Raw genomic sequence first — 584 nt, forward strand, 5'->3', positions numbered from 1 at the left:
AAAAAAAAAAAGAGAGAAACTGCTTCTTGTACCTGCCTTATTAACTGGACTTTTAGTAACTACACTGTGAGAACATGATATACACTGGTGTACTGAAAAGGATGGATAGTTTATTTTTATTGGTATAACAAAGCCTTTTGTTGTTGTTAGGTGTCATCAAGTCAGCTCCGACTCATAGTAGAACAGAACAAAGCAATGTCTGGTTCTGCACCAGTCTTATAATCCTTGCTATACTTGTACCCATGGTTGCAGCCACTGTGTCAATCCATCTAATCGAGGGCCTTCCCCTTTTTACGCTGACCCTCCACTTTACTAAGCATGGTATCTTTCTCCAGGGAATGGTCCTTTCTGACAACATGACCAAAGTAGGTGAGATGAAGTCTGGCCATTCTCACTTCCAAGGAGCATTCCGGCTGTACTTCTTCCAGGACAGATTTGTTCATTCTTCTGGTAGTCCATGGTACTTTCAGTATTCTTCATCAACACCACAGCTCAAAAGCATCAACTCTTCTTCAGTCTTCCTCATTCATTGTCCAACTTTCACCTGCATGAGGTGATTGCAAATACCATGGCTTGGGTTAGAC

This window comes from Orycteropus afer, unplaced genomic scaffold, assembly GCF_000298275.1.
Source record: "Orycteropus afer afer isolate SDZICR_OR568_19922 unplaced genomic scaffold, OryAfe1.0 scaffold00021, whole genome shotgun sequence".
In the NCBI taxonomy this organism is placed as follows: Eukaryota; Metazoa; Chordata; class Mammalia; order Tubulidentata; family Orycteropodidae; genus Orycteropus; species Orycteropus afer.